Source organism: Miscanthus floridulus, chromosome 1 (genome assembly GCF_019320115.1).
Source record: "Miscanthus floridulus cultivar M001 chromosome 1, ASM1932011v1, whole genome shotgun sequence".
In the NCBI taxonomy this organism is placed as follows: Eukaryota; Viridiplantae; Streptophyta; class Magnoliopsida; order Poales; family Poaceae; genus Miscanthus; species Miscanthus floridulus.
The window spans coordinates 8,214,365-8,226,443 of NC_089580.1; positions in this window are offsets into that span (position 1 = coordinate 8,214,365).

Below are 12,079 nucleotides of genomic sequence, written 5' to 3' on the forward strand. Positions count from 1 at the left end.
TTGACTTTTTTAGTTCATCCATATTTTGGTATACGTCTAGCCATATTATTATATCTAGATGCATAGCAAAATAGATATAAAAAATCAAAACGATTTATAATTTGGAACGGAAAGAGGACTAGCATGCAGCTTGTTTTCAATGTCGTCAAGTCGTCGAAACCTTAAACAACGGTTATGGGCGCTGGACATGGATGCATCATGCATGGGTGTTTAGCCTAGATAGGAGTAAATGTAGTGGCAGTTGATGGGCACATCATGTCCGTCCGTCTCGATCGGTCGGTCCTCCAAAAAGTCGGCCATGTTCGTTTGGTTTATAAAACGTATTTTTTTAGTTAACGAATAGTATTTTTCTCTCACAACAAATTAGCTAATAATACTTTCTTATCAATCAAGCGAACAGGGCAGTCGTCCAAGCTAGCTAGGGCCGGCCTGCATCCATAAAGAGGGACCAGACAATACCAAGCCACAACAATACTTGAAAGTTCATGCACGCATTATCCGGCTCCACCCGGAGGAGAGAGAGCGATCCAGAGGCGTCGTACATACATACTTCACTATCGTACGTACGCATCATCCACGTACATGTACATGGCGGGCGTCGTGATATGCATACACACGCAACCACGCTAGGTTCGTGCTAGGCAGCCAGCTTCCATGCATCGGCCGTCCCATGCATGTGTGTTCGTGGACCATCGATCTGCACCATGCTGTTGCATGCATGCTTTATTTGCAGCTGCGCCATGTATATATAGGTGCTGCCGCCTTACGTCTCTGACCGAACTTCTGTCCACCGACCACTTGATGAGCATGTGAAGCTTTGTTCACTTCAGACTTGAGCCTATACAGTCCTACATATATATGTTGGTCCTCACACTACTATCGCGCACGGCGCACCGACCAAGCTTATGCAGGCGCAACGGACAAGGCGATCGAGCTGAGGTCGCGTCCCAGAAAATTTGAAAAACAAACTATCGACGCACCACCTTGCGTATGTGTTCGGGATTATTCAAATTCTATCAGAACGTACGGAGTTTTCAACTTCTCTGCTCCGATCAGTTAAACTTGATTACCAATTTACGATAATATCGATCGCATTCATGGGTGGTACCGCGGTGGGTCTGTTGTCCATGTCCAGGACCCTTTGCATGCATCATCGCCTTTTGTAGTCTGCCCACTCGCGTGCATGGGCTTCCTAGCCATGACAGGGCCTCCTTGGCAGAGCTCGTAGGGTAGCTTTCAGAATGAATCTAAGGGCATTTAGCAGAGGTCTTAGAGCAACTCCTAGGATGAATCCAGGAGAAATTCTGCTAAACAGATTTTTATTGAAAAGTGGCACATAATCACTTTATGCGAGTTTATCCTATAAATCACTTTCAACCACGGTATCACTTCTGTTAGAAAATCACTTCTTACATAGAATCATAATCAGGAAGTGCTCCACCAAACAAGTCCTAAAAGAAGCTCTGCCGAAGCACAGCTAGTGGTTAGATTTCTTGTGATGGAATAATCTGTCCAACCGGATCGATTTAAGTCCTCAACTTGATGCGAGTACTCATATTTTTCTATATTTGTTTTTAGATTTTAGTGCAATGCAATTCTTTCGATAAGCAATGTGTCCATCGATAAGCAATGTGTCCGGTGGCCAGCCGGTGCTACACAACACCGACATCCACGGCGACGGTGTAGCCGACCGCGGCAAGGCCACCGCCAACGCTGCGGCGCCGGAAACCATTGCACCAGCCGGCTGTGCTACGGGGGGGGGGGGGTCACTGTGACCCCACCAGCAGCTCCGTTGCTCGGCCGGCAGACCACGGTGCTTTCAGGTGGCACTGGTGAGACCGTGCCGGACAGCGTCGTTACCGTCAGCGGCCGCCAGCGACACCAACGACGAAGGCGTCTAGGGAGGTTGGCACGGGCTGCTCCAACGACGTCGGGCAAAGCTTCTACCGCTGCTGCTGCCTGCTTTCCTGAGCCGGGCCCACTGGTCTTGGTGCCCTGCGCGGGCGCAGGGCCTCCCGTGTGGGTTGACTCGATGCTGGAAGAGCTCACCGCCTCGCTCGTCACGACCCGGCCAGCGGGACCAACAACGCCTTGCTGCCCCACTACTACGGCGGGCGCCTCCCTAACGACGGTTTCGCCACCGTTGTCGCCTGAGCTAGAGATGCTGCAAGTCACGCCACCAAGGATGGGACAGCACGGCGTTGCGGATCAGGCGGCCGTTTCTACGCCAACGCGGGTTGGCCATCCTGGCGCCGACAACGCGGCGCCGCCCGTATCGAGGGCCCAGTCCCTGCTGGCACAATTGGAGGCGCGGGTATGCATCCCACTCAACACCCCGTTGCTCAGCACGCCGAGGCTGAGAAAGTCCAAGACACCTTCAAGGGTGGTGCGTCGGAGCGGGAGGCTGGCAGCTAAGACCAAGGCCTCCAACCTAACTTTCCAAGCACAAAATGTGCTCAAGCAAAAGCTGGGGATCGCAGATAGGCCACAGGGTCCAGACCCTGTGGCTTTGGACAGTCTCAAGGCCCTCTTCGCTGAGCCGTTGTCGCCCTCCAAAATAGAGGCCCTTTAGGCGCTCTTCGCTCCAGGCTTCGATCCGGTGGCCATGGAGCTGAACCTCACTGGCTTTGAGGACGACGCTCTTTACCCGTTTAGCCGCTGAGCTCAGGGTCTCCAGGGGGCTTGATCCTTCACTTGGTCGCTAAGTTTTTTCTCTCCTGCAAATCACAACCGCGTGATCTCTTATAATCTTTGGTTCGGTAATCAAATATTACCGTTCTAGCTTTAATTTGTAAAACTCTACTTCTGCTTAATGAAAACCGTGCCTATGGCACGTTCGAGAAAAAAAAATGTGTCCATCGATCGAGAGTAACAAAACATCCATGCTGACTTCGCTAATTTCGACACCTACACCTACAATCTTTCAGAGGCTATATTCATAGAGTTAATGTATGTCATTTATGTATCGGAGCATCTATATTTGTAATGTGAATCACAAAAGGAAGGTATATACTCTGATTAGGGAAAAAAACAGGAAAGTGAATTCTCTAAAATGTACAGAGTACATACTTCTTTTGTATTCTAAAATGAAATATGAAAGCTGGAAGCTTACTGATTTTATTTCTCCCCATATAATCACTTTATGTTAGAGTTTATATACCCTAAGCTAGCTAGAGAAACTTACAGAATCACTCATCCCAAAGAATCAATCAAACCAAAAGAGTTTTACCAAACAGCCCACATCAGTGTTAAGTAGGCCCTGTCCCCCGGCCGTCTAGGCATAGTACCCCCTTGGTGGAGAGCCACGACAGAAGCTGGTACAAATTAAAGGCCGGCCGCGCGGCTGTTGCTTGCATGCAAGCCATCACCACTTGCTGGCCGGTTTGTTGCATTAGTTTTCTTGGGTCCAAACTACTAGTACTGCAAGGCCACCATTGGCCATGCATTGCACACAAGAGACAAGCCATAGGTACTGCGAAAGAAAAGGAAAAAGGAGTCGTCGTGTTCGTACCGGTTGATTGTACACGCAGATATATGAGTACCGAGCACACGTACAGCAGCCCCTGTGAAATGACGTTGTGATCAAACAATCGATCTTGGTTAGGATAATTAACCGAATTAATAAAAAAATTTACACCAACAACCACCACAGTTAGATTTATTAGATTTGTTGCTAAAATATTGGTATTAAGCCTAAAACTCCCAGTGAATGGCCAGTGAGCTAAAAAAACGAAAGAATATGAACATTTTCATATGCTCTCCTCTTATAGATAGGACAAACAAAAAAAGAAAGTTTTTCGATCACCTACTTCGCTCGTCCTTTTTTGATGGCATGCATGTATGTAAGAGCAAGTATAATAGCAGGCTATAAGCCGACTAAATGCTGAGGTGGAGGAGAGAGGGGAGGAGAGAGAGGAGAAGCGGGCTGTAAGCTTACAGCTGGCTTGAGCACAAGAACCAAGAAAGTCTGTGAGAGAGACAAGTGGGCTATGTATTAACTGTAAAGAGCTGACTATTATATGAGTGGGCTGAAAGAAGGCTGCAAGGAACCTTACCGCCAGCGAGCCGGCTATATTATTAGCCTTGCTCTAAGACGAACGCAACAGGGTCCGTAAACTTTTGTGCCCTAGAGTACCTAGGTAGCTGTTGCACATATATAGTGTAGTGGTACATGAATCACAGCGGTACTACTAGTACCTTGCTTGTGCATATGATGTAGTGCAACAGGCCAACAGCCTTTCATATTTCTCTAGCTCCCCTTGTCGCTAGCGTACGTGTCGTGGCGCGTTGCCCCGTGCAGCTCAGCCAACTTGTTGCACTGGGCGCGCTGCACCAGTAGTACGTGAGTGCTGCTGCGCGCCATGCACATCGCTAGCTACGTACGTAATCGATCATCATCTGCGCATAGCGTAGTTGTACTCCATGAAGCTGATGGCACACAATAAGTGGCGGTACATCAACTTGCACGTACGCAGGCACGCAGCATGCTTGCAACTTGCCACGCCTTGCAGCGAGTATCTGCTAGAGATCGATCGACAGACGTGCCCTAGCTGCTCCCTGGGCCAACTACACATGCCTAGACATCAGACATACATGTGGATGCCCATACGCGGGCGCGCTCATTCGTTACTGGTCAAATCTATCGTCTTCCTGCACTAGCAGCTTAATGATGATCGAGCTAGCTAGCTGCTTGTACCCATCCAAGTTGATGAATAGTAGCATCATGTATAAATATATCTATATACTAGATGAGTGCCCGTGCGTTGCAACGGGTGCAATATAAATTGAATGAGATGTTATTATTTGCGGTGATTATTTGCCTACCAGTGATTCCGTGAGTTTTATTCTATTTTATTTACTTGCCTTCTAGTGTCTCCATACAGTGATTATTTGCCTGCCGGCTATGGATCGCATGAGATGCGGTTATTATTTGCCTGCCGGATATGGATTGTACGAGTGTTTTGGTCCTGCCGGGTAGATGTTGACAATACGAATGTTTTAGGTGTAGATATTATATATTGTTCCCTTCCGGCCTTCCTTTCGCCAAAAAAAAAACTATATTATATCCAGTTCTTCGAATGTCACTATCGATAATCCACGGCATAAAAATCGACCTGTTGTTCGATCGCGCTAAAAACAAAAACAGTAAGCATCAATGAGCATAACTCATCTGCGACTAGTGTGTGTGGTACTGAGACTGGTGACTATATACTACGGAGCAAAGTAAATATACATATCACGGAGTTAAATATACCTTATATTAGCTGTGCACTTACGCATATATATGGACAAGTAATATATAGGGCCAGCCCATTTGGTAGAACTCCCACCGGCTACAACTTCTCTGACGCACGCACTGCTTATAAAGAGCTCTTGGTACCATACAAGCCCATCAGGTGAAGACACCGTCGGACACCACGGTTGCCATTTAAGCAAGCATGGCAGTATGGCGCACACAGGAAGCTGCTGCTTTTGCAGTAGTGTCATCAAGAACACACAGTAGTATACAATAACTGAGCCCTTGTTTAGTTCCACCCCAACTTTCAAAAAGTTGCTACAGTACCTGTCACATTGAATATTTATGGTCCGTGCATGGAGTATTAAATGTAGACGAAAAGAAAAATTAATTGCACAGTTTGGTGGGAAATTGCGAGACGAACGTTTTGAGCCTAATTAGTCCATGTTTGAACACTATTTGCCAAATAAAAACGAACGTGCTACAGTAACCCCAAAATCCAAATTTCGCGAACTAAACAAGGGCCGAAGCATATATAGACCGGCCCGGCCGGTAGGTACTGGCCGTTGGTAGTTATTTCTGGTGGGGAGGGTTAGTTAGGATCGATGATGCGTGGCTGTTTGGCCTGGCATCCATGGATCTATATATCCATGATTAGCTTCTGGGTCTGTATGATGCGTAGGACCACATGCATCGTCTACATTGTTCTGCAGCATGCATGATTAGTGCATGCATGCAAGCCGTAATCACTCCTCCTCTCATCGCGCCGATCCATATCCTAATCATGATGAATGTGGGCGAGGCACGGCACGTAGCTAGGGATCACGCATGGTCCATGACAAGAACAAACCGGGCCGGGGGTGCGTGGGCTGTTTTCACGTTCTGATGCGTTGCAACTTGGCAGCAGGGGGCACATGTGACACTGACAGAGAAACGTGACCCTAGCTATATATAGCAAAGCACACATTAACGTGCAGTCGAACCGACTATGCATCTTACTAATATAGTATAGTATATATGATATATGCGCAGTGCTTCATCATATTTTTGTTTCATAACAAGAAAAAGAATAATAAAGGCCGGCCAGCCATGCAAACCGAGGAATCTTTGCATCCATGCATGTTGACTAATCAAGTACTCCCTCCATCCCAAATTGTAAGTCATTCTAAGAATCTTGGAGAGTCAAAGCATCTTAAGTTTGACCAAGTTTATATAATAAGATAATAACATTTATGATACCAACTAAGTACCAATAGATTCTTTGTTAATTATATTTTTTATAGTATACCTATTTGATGTCATAAATCTTTGTAATTTTTTTTATAATTTTGGTCAAACTTGAGAAGCTTTGACTCTCTAAAATTCTTGGAATGACTTACAATTTGGGATGGAGAGAGTACTAACCTACTAGCTAGGTAGCTAGGGGCTGTGTGTTGTTGACTGGCAATCATGACAACCCATTTGTTTAATCTGCGGCAGGGTCAGAGACGGTTGCAGTGACAAACTGCTAGCAATGGCCATGAGTGGTTAATGATGGGGCGATGACGGAAGTGAGTGCATTTGTTTGCGCGGCCATGTGGACTGAGGTCATAGAATACTGGCCCGGAGATCGCCCGGATCTTCCTTGGGACGGCGCGCGCCGGGCCGGCAGATCGAGGAGGAGGAGGGCCATCGGGTCTTGCATAATTATACATGCATGCATGGGCATCGTCGCGACTCAAGTGGCCAGGTGTCGTGAGGGTGTTGGCGATGGGTTCATGGCGTGGTCATGTGCCGCCATGTGCCGACGACTCCCGGCCGGCCGGCCGGCCGCCGCCCGCTCGGGCGGAAGTTGTTGATCTCGATCGGTCGGTCATCGATCGAGACCCTAGTGTGTCTGTGTGCCCCCACGGGCCACGGTATCAGCGCCGCGCGTGGGCCCCACATGGAGTATGAATCCATGCATGAATGAAAAAAAAATATGAATGCGCTTTTAATTTGTTGCACGCATCGGTTGATCAGATCAGTTGGTGAATCTCGATACCGGCGGGATGTCGGTTCGTTCGTTGTGTGGCGTTGGGATATTGTTCTTGTGGGTGCTCCTCCTCCTCCTCCTCCTCCCTTCATATAATGCATGCAAGCCGGCCGGCCGGCAGCTAGGACCACTTGGGGGTTGGGGTTGGGGCGCCGCGCGCGCAGCGGCTTAACTGGCACATGCCACATGGGTGTTGGTTGATGCATGTCTACGCATCACTACCAGTGTCGTCGTTGTTGTTTACCAGCAGCACAGAAAGAAGAAGAAGCTCATCATCAGTTCGTTTCGTCTCGATCTCAGTTGAGCATCTCTCTTGATCTGATATCTCGATTGGTTACGAGGTGCCCAGAATTAAAATTAAAATTAAAATGTGTGGATGCACATTCGGATGTTGGCTACACTCTCTTTTAGGTACTATTGAGAAGCAGTATAATAATAATAATGTTCCGGCTTCATCCTCCAAATAAATAAAGAAGCATCATCAGTCCACTGTAGCTAACTTCTGCTACAGGTATCGCAACCACATCGTCATATAAGGAATTCAACACACGATATGGCAAGTTCCGCAATGACTAGATTTTAACAAGACATTATTAACCAATTCATTTGAAGAAAACACTACCGTTGGAAGCGAAGATTACCATGGTCACTGGTGACTTTAAATCACGGCAAGCGCGAAGGTCGGCATTTCCTTTCATTTCTTACTTTGCTATATATAATAACAACGCTTAAAGCAGGAGCCAATATGTTATATGTGTCCCCACAACCTGCATACATTGCCGGTCCCAAGCCAGCTTTCACTGTCGTCGGATTTTGAATCGGCAGTGAGTAATTGGCAGTGTTATCATCCTTGGTGTTTCACTATCGACTGCTCACCCGATAGTGATGCCTATTTCAAAAACAAAAAGAGAAAAACAAAATAGACCAGTGCCCCTACACATGGGCGCTGGTGCCGAATCCCCTGGCCACGACCTGTGCCAAGGGACGCCGCTTGCACTGGGGCCGGATCCGCCACCCATGACCAGCTGGGGCCACCACCTGTGCCCCCCACATTAGGGATGAGCCCGACGATGCCACTCACCAAGAAGAGGAAGCCGACGTTGACGAGGCGCCGACCATAGAGCCGATGTAGGAGGCACACCATGGGGCCGAGGAGCGCTGCCCACACTAGGATGAGAGGAGAGGAGGAGGAGGAGGAGGAGAGTGGAGATAGGAGGAGAGCCGGAAGATAAGGCTTGGAGGGAGATGGATCGGAAAGGGTAAGGTCGTCTATGTGCGAATGAGGCCCCAAAGTTTACCGTATTGAAATAATATTTTTAGCTCTCAATGACATGCCAAGTACTGATGAAACTATCTCATAGCTTTTTAGTTGGGACTGCTTTTAAAGAATAGGCATGATGGGCCTGTTTTGTTTGCTTGCCCCCAACAAGCTTGTCTAGCCGGGCAGTAATCCAGACCATTGATTTTGACTTCCTGGTGGTTAGGATCTGTTGTCTGGTAGGCATTTGTCCGTCGGGTAGCAACCAAACATACCTTATATAATATCCTGCTGTTTCTTCGTACACAGATCTCATTAGAATTTACGTGTGGATACAATGTACAACCATAATTTTAGATTTCTCCTAGTGATGTGGGCTTCTCCTAGTGTTTTGGCATTTAAAGTTTAAGTATAAACTTTTTCTACCAAATGCCTCCTAGTGAGGGTTCCCACGTGCTATGATTAGTGGTATTGCTTTATTACTACTTAAAAACACCAGCAAAATTCCACTATTTTGGCAGTATACATCGGTATATGCGTGTGCATTGGAGCATGCATGAACATACATCCGGCGAATGAATGAAGCGGTAGGATGTTCATGGCGTATATTCATGCGCTTGCACACAGTTATTAGTAGCATGTACTCCCGCTCCTGTTGGTGCACGTTGTTATTACCAACTAGTAGGAACTGGGCGGTGGTTGGACGGCTGCCTGTCTGTTAGCACACTTAATTAATTAACTATATCTTGGTTCTGAAAACTTAAACAAGTAGTTAACTACCGGAGTTAACCGTCACTAGCTTAGATCAGAGGATAATCAATTAATTAATAAGCGAAGTAGGAGCAGTAGTACTGAATCGAAGCATATATGATACTCTTCAGTCAAATGAACACACATATAATACTACCATCACACATGAAACAACTACCTGCCTTAGGTGTGACCTACATGCGCCTGCCCACAGTTCGTTGCAAACTCTCCTCTCTTTCCAACTATTCAATCCAACCTCTAATTAAAAACAAATTCCTACTAGTACTAGTATGTACAGTAGTGTGTGTATTGTAGGAGTATAATACAATCTCCAATAAGTGGACTAGCTCGGCGGACCCGCACGTACCTGAATCTGGCCTTCATGTCCCCCAAATGCCGATTAATGTTTGTTTAATCCTGCAGTTAATCATGCCAAGTTGTCGCTGCGCATATAGCTCTGGTCGTCGGAGTCGCCCTCCATCACTCCGCCGCGCATGCAGCAGCATGTGACCGTCCAAGGCTGCGATCGGCCGACCAGCCGCGTCGGACGGCGGTGGGCGGCGCGCGGCACGATCGATCGTGGCCGGGAGCGTTGTCTGACGGCCCGGCCGCGCGCGCGGAGTCTCATGCAGCTCCGATCCGCTCATGCATGCATATGCATGCCAATATATACGCGCAAGCGGTTATCACACATGCCTAGCTAGCTGGTTTTAGATTAATTAAGCTAATACTACTACTACCACTAATTTCCAAAAAAAAGCTAATGCTACTACTAACACGCATCGAGCCCCGTGCTAATACGGTGTTAACTTAACCAAAAAAAAATTACATCAAGCACCGGCCATATGAATGCATGCCTGACGACGACAGAGATCAAGTCAGAGACCAGGCCAGCCACAGTAGTTTTTTTATATTTATCTATTTCGATTGTATAAAGAAAGAACATACTTGAGGCTAGCTTCTCGTCTGTTTTAATTTCTGGCGGTATAGAGACGACTTTTTGTTTTTGACAATACTATAGAGACGACCTTGATGTGTACGTACCAATGCAAGTGCATATGCAGCTAGCTAGCTAGTACTCCTATATGATAAGTGAGCGTGCACTACGAAGGCACATGCAGGACGATGGACTGCGCACTGCATCGATCAGCGCCGGCGATGGATCGGAATTAATCCTCCGGCCGGCCGGCGAGTGCACCGTGAATGCACCCACGACCACGACTGCAGCAGAGTTACGGGACGTGGGGCAGAGCGAATCTGATCCAGTGCTGGTTAATCCCTAGCGACCTGTCTAGCTAATAGCTACAGGTAGAGCAAAGCGGCACGGTATATACTGAGCGCATCACCGACCTGTTCGGCTGTGATCGTGAATTATTATTGCTGACTGATTTAGTGTGAGAGAAAAATGTTATTCTTCGTTACGCAGGTGACAACAGCAGTCGATGGCGACGTGCAAGAGCCACCGGTGATACATGACAGCGTGGGGGGTGGCGTGAGTTTTTTCGGCTGGCTTTTTTCTCTCACTATTCAGATTTTGACATTTAAAAATCTTCTTCACTGTCGGATTTTGAACCAACAGTGACATACTGACAGTGATAGAGTTGACATCATAGCTGGTTTCTAAAAACCGACATTGATCTATAGGCAAAGTGTCGGTTCCTGGTTCCACCCGGCAGTGTCCAGTTGAACAACACTGACGGTTTGTAGACCCAACCGACAGTGATGTTTGCTTCAAAAGTATCGGTTCTTGGCTCAAGGCGGCAGTGTTGAGCAAGCCTACACTGTCAGCGGGTGTCTCAAGCCGGCAATGTTGAGCAAGCCATCACTGTCGGTTCATGGCTCAAGCCGACTGTGTTGATCGAGCCATCACTGTCGGCTGGTAGATCAAACCGACAACGTTGTCTTCAGCAACATTGCCGGTTTGGATTTTAAACCGACAGTGATGGCTCAACCAACACTGCCGGCTCGTGCCATGAACCGACAGTGCCCTTTTTACCATCACTACCGGTTTTGTGCTAACCGACAGTGATCTTATTTTCGTATTTTACTATTTTATAATTTATTTTATTGGTGAAATCAGGTTTCGCTTTATATTCGCTACGTAGACGACATGTCATTCAACATTAAACATTATAAAATATTACGGTTACAGTTCAAATATACTTATGAAGCTCTCGATCCCTTGAGATAAAAAAGAAATTACAATAGCCTAGCAAGCCGCTCTGGCCCGTACTGCGCCTTGTACTTCATGGACTGTGCAATGGAGAATGTTTCTTTTTTCCCAAGCACTCCGATACGATGAAGGCTGCTAGCTCCGATGACTGTGCTATGACCTCCATTTCTAACAGCCTATTGTGTTTAAATTTCTTACGCTGTCATTCAAAAAAACTGGTTTTGAAAGACAGAAATGTTAGAGAAATAAGTAGATCATTTTGTTGAATTAACAGATAAAAATAAAATAGGGATTATACACACCAAAGCATCTGCTGCCTCCGATTTTACGCTGAGGTAGCGAAACATTGCTCGTATTACGTAGAACCCGCATTTATTGTTTCCCGCCGGCTGGTCTAGGGTCTCCAATTGTATTGGTGCAACCAGGAATGGGACCTTCATCCCACCGACTATTCTTGCCTAGACACTGTGCCACATTATAAGGTGTGAAAAAGGGGCAACATTGGAATATGTTATGTGCGATTAGAAAATAATATATTATTAGGTTCGCTTACGCATTAAGTACTTCGACTAGGGGGATCGAGCAAAGAAAGTGGCTTTTTCTTCGAGTCCCACAACTTGATACAATTTCTTTTAATATCGACAACAA